Source organism: Telopea speciosissima, chromosome 7, assembly GCF_018873765.1.
Source record: "Telopea speciosissima isolate NSW1024214 ecotype Mountain lineage chromosome 7, Tspe_v1, whole genome shotgun sequence".
In the NCBI taxonomy this organism is placed as follows: Eukaryota; Viridiplantae; Streptophyta; class Magnoliopsida; order Proteales; family Proteaceae; genus Telopea; species Telopea speciosissima.
Genome location: NC_057922.1, coordinates 2243916 through 2253450, shown reverse-complemented (window position 1 = coordinate 2253450; position 9535 = coordinate 2243916). Strand labels below are relative to the sequence as shown.

Here is a 9535-nt window from a genome sequence, read left to right as displayed (position 1 = left end):
GTTCGTGACTCCGGTGCTGCTGTCAAAGCCCAAACTTCAAGAAAAGTTACGGGGCTTTGGCCCACACTTCCAGGACTTCGAAGGGTCTCTTATAAAATATTTTAAGTCTGAGGTTACAAGTGTTGGCCAGTGCCACCGTGGCATTGCCTCTGGTAAAAATCTAAAATCCCCTAAGGTATAGGGGTATATTTGGGGTGCGGGTGTAACAGCTTATGTGCAGTAGTTTGTGTTCCATGTAATCCTAGGTGTCATTCCTACAATTCGACATCTGTCGGATTGGAAGTCATGAAAGAAGCATGATCCTAACCAGGCCTGGCGTATGGTTAGGTTAAGTAACTATGTTAACTTAAGCATCTGGAGTTCTGAGTCCAATCTGAGTAGATCAGGCTGATTCGAGTTGACTCAGCGATCAACTCATTTCTTCGTGTTTGTTTTGTTTGTCACCTGGTCGGCGGGCCAACTCTGTTTATGTGGATCGGTCCTTTACATTTTGTCATGGTCCGAGTCGGGTTTATTATTCAGTTCGATCATAGTCCAGTCCGTAACGTGTCATCTGTTGATTGGCTAACCCCAATTATTGTTCATCACAATCCAATTTAAACAGTCTAGTTCGATTTCGATTTTCAAATCAACACCTTGCTTTGGGCTTCTGGTCTGATTAACATGTACGGTCTATGACGAAGAATCCATAACCCGTATCAAATGATACGTACCGGTTTGTCAGTTACCAATTTTGTTACTATGCCGTATGATGACACGGTATAGACAAGGGGAAGTGTCCAAAAACCCATTTTTAAAGGAGAATCAAGGGTAAATGTGATGGTGGCTGGATTCAGTGGAATGGGAATGCAGGTGCGTGGTGGGTGACCACTGACCAAGATCTTCCAAAGGGGGAAGTACCACCGTAGAAGCCAAAGTCAACGTTCTCATACTGATGAATCCACCAATGTTGACTGTTGACGTCTGGAGGAAGAAAGGATTATAGAATAGACGACCAATCTCAGAATCTAATGCCTTAATCGTAATAAATTTAATAATCGAATCAGTAACCAATTAATCGAATAATTTATTAAGAGTGCAAGTTTCCTTTTTCCGATCAGGATTTAGGAAGGGGGTATTTTTGTAATATAGATGTCTATTTACTAAAATACCCTCATACCCATTGTTTATTGAGGAAGGAACGGGAACGTGCTTCTGAGGCAACCCAAAGAGCCGACTTAAATCGACCTCCCAAGATGCCACATACACCTTTGCGTGTCCAACGGCTACATTTGGCAATTTAAATCGACAAACACGTAAGAGTGAGAAGCTACGTGTACATCTTCGATACGAAGAATAGGATATCATAACAATTCGGTGGAGATTACGTGTCAACTTGTTCGCATAATATGTTTTTTTATTTGGCCTTTCTTGCTCGCAGTTTCACCTTCTATTTTATTTGGCCTTTCTTCCTCGCACTTTCACCTTCTATTTTCGCTTCTCTTCTATTCTTTTTATTGTTCGGGGCTTTATAAGGTTATAGGGTTGACGGTTTTGACGAAGCAATTTTGAGGAGTTGAGGTTGTTCTCGTTATCATCGAGGTGTTTTCAGGCTAGTTGATTTAGGGAAAATCATCAGGTATGGAAATTGAATCCCTGTTTTGGCGAAGTTTTATCTGTAATTGAATTGGATTGAATCTATACTTGTTAAAGTTTGTATCGAGCGTTTTCCAAATCTGAAAATTTTATCCCTTTCCCTTTTATGATCTTCTAAAAATGTAACCTTCTTTATACGAAATTCATTTTTTTGAATGCAATTATGTTTTCGCATTTATTGTTAGGCAGTTGTTGTTTGATCGGCTTATGTTGATCTGGTTGCTAACGTAATGCAGAATAGTAAAGCAGATCTGTTAGGGCTTCTTCAAAGCCATGAAGTTCTCAGTTCTTTCACCAACTTCGTCGTATCTGACACTCCTACAGCAGCTAGCACTCCATCAGCACATTCTGTCACCCACAGTCCCGCTTCGGATCAAGGAACCTCTACTTCCAATCGAGGATTTGTTCGCGGTCGTGGTGGCCGTGGCCGTGGCCGTGGTGGTCGTTTCCAAACCAACAATCTGTGGTACACCATCTGCCACCGTCTCTACCATACCGCTCAAACCTGCCATTACAAGGATCAGCCCCATTTATTTCACCATCCTCCTCCATCTCCCCCTTACCCCTTCTCTTCACCTACCCCCAACAACCGCCCTTACCCCCCTCCCGCGGCTTACACTGCCCACCCACCCCTTCTTCCTACACCCCCCCCTCCACGGCCTTGACTTGGTATCCCGACAATGGTGCAACACATCATGTTACCCCTGACCTTAGCTCCCTATCCACATACAATGACTACTCTGGTAGTGATCAACTTCATATTGGCAACGGTAAGGGCTTACCTATTGTTCATATTGGTAATGCTTCCCCCCCCTCCCCCCATTCTGATCTTTCTTTTCGCCTCTCTAATATTTTGCATGTTCCCACAATTAACAAATCTCTTCTTTCTGTTCAAAAATTTGCGCAAGATAATAACGTGTTTTTTGAATTTCACCCCTCTTTTTTTTTCTTGTCAAGGATTCCAAAACCAAGGCGGTGCTCCTTTCCAGACAAAGTAATGGTGGCTTATACACCCTTTATTTTGCTTCCAACATGCCTCCTTCTGTAAATATTTCTAAACGTACCTCCATTGACGGCTGGCATCATCGTTTAGGTCATCCACATGAGAATCTTCTTCGTCATATGTTATAGGTCAATAATTTACCGTGTCAGCCCACACGGCTCAGTCAAGTCTGTTCTGCCTGTCAATTAGGCAAACCTTGTCGTTTGTCATTACGGGAGACTAGTTCTCGCAGTTTATTTCTCTTGGATTTAATTTTTAGCGATGTTTGGGGGCCCTCTCGCACCCCTTCTGTTCATGGACATAAATATTTTGTCATTTTCGTGGATGATCATAGTAAATTTATTTGGTTTTATACCTTATCTTTTAAATCTGATGTGTTTACTACTTTCCGTCAGTTTCAATCTTTAGTGGAACGTCGATTTAATCGTAAAATCAAGGCCATACAAACTGATTGGGGTGGAGAATATCGCACTCTTCCCCAATATTTTTCCTGAATTGGAATTGCTCACCGAGTGTCCTGTCCTCACACTCATGAACAGTAGGGTTCAGTTGAGAGACGCCACCGCCATATTATTGAAACCGGTCTCTCTCTACTAGCCCATAGCTCCACCTCTAGTCACTATTAGCATTTTGCTTTTGAGACAGCCGTCTATCTCATTAATAGAATGCCCTCTAAAGTTTCTCACAATTTGTCTCCTTTTCAAATAGTTCACCATAAGCCACCAGACTACTCTTTCCTTCGCATTTTTGGTTGTCGTTGCTTCCCGTACCTTCGCCCTTACAACACCCATAAAATGGATTTTCGTTCTATCCCTTGTGTATTTTTAGGTTATAGCCCCTCTCATTCTGGATACCGCTGCCTTGACATTTCCACCAACAAGTTCTACATCTGTCGACATATTCGATTTGATGAAACCCTATTTCCATTTGCCACCTCCCCCCCCATCATCATCCAGCCCTCCCCCTCCCACTCCATGGGCATCGGTCCCCCTTCACCTCCCTCCTCCCCCACCTTCCCAACCTCCCTTACTAGGGCCACCCCATCCTACTCCCCCCTCCCCACTCACCGATTCTATTCCCCCCCTCAATCCACGCCTCACCCCTCCCCCAACCCTCTTCCCTATTCTCCCTCCATCACACCCGACACTTCCCCTCCCTCTCCCTCTCCCTCTCCCTCTCGAACCCGACCCTTAATTGACATCTATAATACCACCCTCCTCTCAGCATCCACCGCACCTACTCCCCATCCCATGCAATTACGCCCCTGTCAGCCTTCCGAACCTAGTTGTTTTACACAGGCTAACAAAGTGTAGGAATGGAGGACAGCTATGACAGAGGAGTTTAATGCCTTAATTTGCAATGGCACGTGGTCTCTAGTGCCTCGTCACCCTACCATGAATCTAGTTGGCTGTAAATGGGTTTACTGGATCAAATGGAAAGCGGACGGTTCTCTTGAAAGGTATAAGGGCCGTCTTGTAGCCAAGAGTTTTCATCAACAGTAGGGCATTGATTATACTGACACATTCAGCCCCGTGGTCAAAGCCACTACCATTCGCACTATTTTAGCTCTTGCAGTGAGTCATGGCTGGCCCGTTTGGCAGCTTGACGTCCGTAATGCATTTCTTCTTGGTCATCTTTCAGAGGAAGTATTTATGGTTCAGCCCCCTGGATTTGAGGATTCGAACCGTCCCAACCATGTTTGTCATTTACACAGATCCCTTTATGGCCTCAAACAGGCCCCACAAACCTGGTTCCAACGGCTCTCTCAATTTTTGGTTCAGTTTGGTGTTCAGGCATCCAAGACTGATCCTTCTCTTTTCATTTATCGATCTGGCATACACGCTCTTTATGTTCTGGTTTATGTTGATGACATATTGGTCACCAACTCTAACAGTACTCAGGTTGACAGGCTTCTTCATCAGCTGGCCCTTGAGTTCTCCATTAAAGATCTTGGACCCCTACATTTTTTTCTTGGCATTGAGGCACTCAAGCACTCTCAGGGTCTTCTGCTCACCCAATCTCATTATATTGGGGATCTCCTATCCCGCACTGGTATGGCGGACTGCAAATTGATCCACACTCCTATGGCCTCCACGCTGAAATCCTCTTTGGCAAGGGGTGTACTTTTCTCTGATCCTACTCAGTACCGTTCTGTGGTTGGCGCTTTACAATATGTCACCCTAACCAAGCTGGATGTTGCCTTTGCCGTTAATTGTGCTTGCCAGCATATGCACTCCCCCACAGAAGAACATTGGTCCATGGTCAAAAGGATACTTTGCTACCTTAAGAGCACCATCAGTCATGGTCTCCTCTTAAGCTGCACCTCCTCTCCCTCTCTTCAGACCTTCACCGATGCTGATTGGGCTGGTAGTGGTGAAGAAGATGGACGATTTTTGAGGATCTCAGCGACCTATAGATAGTCGAAACTAATATTTTACACCATATCAATAGAAGAATATGGTTTGAAAAAATTTGAAGAAAATTACCTTTGTGGGCTCTAAACTCACAAGACCGCAAGCTCCTGCTGCAACTCCACTACAGTTGTGGGAAACAGCAATGATTCCTATAGAATCCGGACCAGGCTGCACGAAAAAAAAGAGTCAAAACTAAGGGCAAAAAATAAAGATTTTGAACCTTAGGAACTAGGCTAAAACTTAATTAACATTTGAGTTCTTGACCAGACTGTATAAAGTCACTTTTCTTACCTTCATCCCAAGCATCTGGACCAGTCGACAGCAGTTCCAATAGCCTTGAAAGGAACTCTGCCAGGGTCTCCTCTGCTATAACGAGTAGACCGGGACGAAAAAAAGTCTGTAAGTACCAGTAAATACAAGCAGAAACTATAATAGCTTGTACGAAAAAAAAATGTTTTTTTGGTTCATTTACCTCGTTGGGTTGTAAGCATCTTTTTGTGGATGCTGAGTTGTTGGGTTTTGCTGTTGTTGGTGCTGACCACTCGTAACCACAAACTCACAGCTCGTGTCAGTGGTCGCCCCAGGTGCCTGAACACAATTGAAATGCTAAATTGAATTGTTGAACTAGGGTATTTTCATCTTATGACCTGCTACTGAAATTTAATGAAAATGATGCACATGAAAAGGAATCCTAGCATAGAAGAGTTAGGATAGACACTAGGATAGACAAATATTATCTTCTTCCCCACTAAGAGACGAGTACTTGGCCCTAATGAATGTGGAATATGTGTGCATGCCTATGCTCATGACACCCTAGGTTCTACAAGAGGTGCCTCCGAATACTGGAAGAAATGTGGCCCAAATTCACAGGGAAAGCTAAATAAACTACAAAAAGATTTCCAGCGGAATGTACAAGGGTACATCTAACTGCATTAAAGAACCTTTCTTCCTGCCAATGGGAAATTGATATCATTGCTCTAATTATATAATCATAAGATCCATTTCACCAGCTAAAATAAACTCAGCATACAAGAAAGAAACTGACATTCAACATGTATTTGCAGATATACATGCACAGATATGCATAAATTCATTCAATAGATAGCTCCCTTTTGAATGATAACAAATAGTAGTTTCGATCTTATCTCTCAATGTGTCGTGGCCCAAATGCTTAATAGCCAAATGAAGGTGGAACTTACATTCTGCAGTTGCTGCCGCATGAAACCATTCTCATACATCAAGTGGGAGACCTGCTTCTGAAGTCGGTCATTCTCCTCCATCAAAAACTTGTTCATAGCAATCAGCTTCCTGTTCACCGTCTGTAGACGGGATGCTTCCTTTCTTTGCTTTTCACGGCATCTGCCTAACCAATTACGGCAGAAAATTTAGGGGAACGAATACAACCTCGTTTTTACAGAAACTTTAACTACAAAATCTCAATATTGCAGTAGGCATGCATAAAATATGGGATATTTAAATAAGAAAAATAAGAATAAAAATTCCACTTCTTACTTATCTTCCCATTCTCCAAGTCAAACTATAGACCAACTTCACTTATACAAACCACATTCAAACAAAATAGGAGTCAAAATTTGCCTCTTGGGATATTTAAAATTATGGGATACACAAAATAAGAATATTAAGAAAAAAAATTCCACTTCTCCCTTTTCTTCCCATTCTGAATAATTAAAACCTAACAAATTTCAGAGTTCTTCGTAGTCATGACTTACAAAACATTAGCAACAAAAAAAAGGAAAATTCTTCTCAAATCACACATTTTCAAGAAAAAAATCCCAACAAATAAACAATTTAACAAACACAACCCCCCCCCCTTCCACCCAGTAAAACTATATAAAATATAAACACCGACCTAGAAAAAATTTAAATATATTCGCGACAACCATGATCTATATACTTTTTTTCATAAAAAAATAGTCACCGAAAATGAAATTATCATTAGGAAAGAAAAAGGGACCAATTAATTAAGATGAGTCTAAATAAGGCTCTTCTTTTAGGTTTCAGCAGAGCAAGACAGCTTACTGCTAAAGCAAGTTGAAAGATTCCCAATCCCTTTCATTTATTCCCATGAAAACCGAATATCATCATTTCCTTCACAAGAATCCATCTGTTTAGACTCCTTAAAATGTAGATAAGTATAACCTAATATCATCATTTCCTTCACAAGAAAAATAACGATACATAAACAAGTTCTAGCCAAATCTCTTTCTTATCGTAGAATCCAACAAATGAATGAGTAAAACAGAAGTAAATCCGCACGAAAACATAACTTCAACAAAGTGAAGTTCAGACTCAAATATCCTAACTTTTGAACCAAAAGAACCTGAATGATAGTAAAATCAAAACAAATGATTTTTTTATTTTTCAGAGTCACCAACATTAAAGAGAACAGAAGTGAACCTACAATCCATAAAAGACAAAGGAAGGAAAAAACACTTTTTAAAAAAATGTACCACCAAGAACATTTAGATCAAAACAACTTCTTTTCCATCTCTCAAACCCATTCTCCTTTTTCTTTTTCTGAAATCACTCAGAATAATGGACAACAATTCTTATCAAGATTTCTTCTATTAAATAAACCAAAAATAGCATCCCAATACTCTATAAAATAATGAAAACAAACCCACTCTGCGTTCAAGAGAAATAAAAGACCATAACAAAGCCAGGTAACAACACATTCCAACAAAAACCAAATATTTTCTTGTTCTGTTCCACTCCAACTTCAGAACAAACACTTGTACATGAATGAAAAAATAAGCCAAGTAGCCCAAACCCACCAGAAGAGCACACATTTTGACACCAAGGGGGAAAAAAAATGTGACGCACAAAACCCAACTCCTCAGATCACATTTTCTTTCCATCCAAACCAAAAAAAAATACAAACAAGATTCCATGAAACGAAGGAAGAGAACAAGTATAACTGCATCTGTCAGACTGTCACTGCATTTCTGCATCTTACCTCCGATTCTAGAACCAAACTTTGATCTGTTAAGGCTCAATGTTGGAGAGTATAGGACACTCTCTAATCAGTTGTTGCCTTCTCATGGAGCTTGGCTTGGGGCATTCCGAGCAAACCCTCTCCAAAGCCTCAACCTGCTCAGGCGCATATCTGACACACTTGCTAGAATCCATCTGTTTAGACTCCTTAATCGAGAGCGCCACATATATATCCAACCCAAAAACCAAAGATAAAAGATTTTTTTTTAAAAAAGGCCAAACAAACAAAGCAGATCAACGGAAGATTGAAAGAACTACAAGGGACAATAACAACTAGAGCCTTGGGCACTCTCTATGAGCACTGAAACGATGCTTCCAGATCCTCTCAGGCAGGCTCTCTCCTCCAAGAGAGCCTCCTCTCTCCCACATCCGAAACTCTCCCTAACCCAGAAAAGCTCAGTTGAGAACAAGAAGAATCAGATAGGTAGCGGTCTTATCTTGGACACCCATCTCGAGATAATACCTGACGAGGTGTGAAGTGGAGAGGATAAGCGGAAAAACAGAGATGACCCAAATAAACCAACCCACAGAGACAGAAGAAAAAGAGAGTGGTAGAGAGAGAACAGAGATGGCAAATAAAGACCCAGGTGTGACTAGTGAGTGATTAGCTTTTTCAGAGGTTTTTCCTGAAAAACCTCTCTCGCTCTCTCTCTCTTCCCAGCCATCACTCAAACAATTCTCTTAGTACCACCCAGGCTATCTTCTCAAAGCGTACATGAAGTAACACAAAACAGCACGAAGCATCATTGGCAAAATAGATCCACCCACCCCCCACCAATAAATATATGTAGTGGGGGTATCCTAGAATTGGAAGAATATCATGCTGCACGTTGGCCCATTACCTGGAAGGTTTTGGATTTTGGCATCTAAAGATTCAAAACAAACCACCAAATCAGTTACATATCTCAACAAATATGCTCTCTAGCCACACTTACTAGAAATGGAGGGCTGACGCCTCCAAGACCACCATCAATATTAGAAATGCAGCAGTAAAGATTGTTATTTTGTGAAGAAACATCCAACCCATTCTGGAGGTCAGTTCACCACAAGGCTCTTTTTTTTTATAATTTCAAGGCAAGATGGATTTACACAAGGATTTTGTGCACAAATCAAGAAATGGTTCAAATATGAAAAGCAAGCACACTAAGTTAACTCTATGATGTATATCAAAAAGTCTAACGGAGTTGGATGTGAGCTAAGGAATGGAACAGGATTAGCACATCCATATCTGGGAACAATAATTATTATGAGGTTTTTATCTTATTTTCATAATTAGCAAATACATTGTACAGGATGGGCAAAACTTATTAGAACAGTATGATGATGTGTCATTGCTTCTTCTTCTTCTTCTTTTTGGGGGGGTACAAAATATTTCCCACTATTCATTGTAGGGAATGTTAATATGCCTATTGACATACTTAAAAGTTAAAACACAGAAGGTACAAAACTAAATATTCATGACAACTAA

General features: G+C 41.0%; 1 long non-coding RNA gene across 1 annotated transcript; it reads right to left on the bottom strand.

Moving 5' to 3' along the window:
* Positions 1–5018: 5018 nt before the first annotated feature.
* LOC122666856 lies at positions 5019–5380 on the bottom strand. The gene is made up of 3 exons (XR_006333720.1): positions 5344–5380; positions 5125–5220; positions 5019–5048 (listed from the first exon to the last, which is right to left on the bottom strand). It is a non-coding gene; the product is annotated as an uncharacterized LOC122666856 (long non-coding RNA).
* Positions 5381–9535: the final 4155 nt, after the last annotated feature.